Source organism: Belonocnema kinseyi, chromosome 1 (genome assembly GCF_010883055.1).
Source record: "Belonocnema kinseyi isolate 2016_QV_RU_SX_M_011 chromosome 1, B_treatae_v1, whole genome shotgun sequence".
NCBI classification, from domain to species: Eukaryota; Metazoa; Arthropoda; class Insecta; order Hymenoptera; family Cynipidae; genus Belonocnema; species Belonocnema kinseyi.
Window position 1 is genome coordinate 95,940,604 of NC_046657.1, and position 344 is coordinate 95,940,947.

The following is a 344-nucleotide window of genomic DNA, read 5'->3' on the forward strand; positions in this document are numbered from 1 at the left end:
AGGCTATAAAAGCGAGTTGCTTAGAGATAAGGTATGGATAGATGCTCGTTTTTAAGAGGCAGTTGTAAGAAAATTCTGTAACAAATGGAAGTGTAAGCAAGTTAATTTTGTAAGGGCAGTAGGCTGAAAAATAAACGTTTATTTAATTTAAAAAAATAGAATAAAAAAATAATACTTTGAAGGTTATCTTGCGATAAAGACCTCGTTGTGCGAAGGAAGTTTTGGTTCTTGGTTTAATATTAGAGGACAATCCTATCTGTGTCTTTTTATAAAAGAAGATCTTTCTGAAAATTCATTTAACTCATCGCTAAAATACGCAATCATCTCTCCCTCGGGTATTTCCC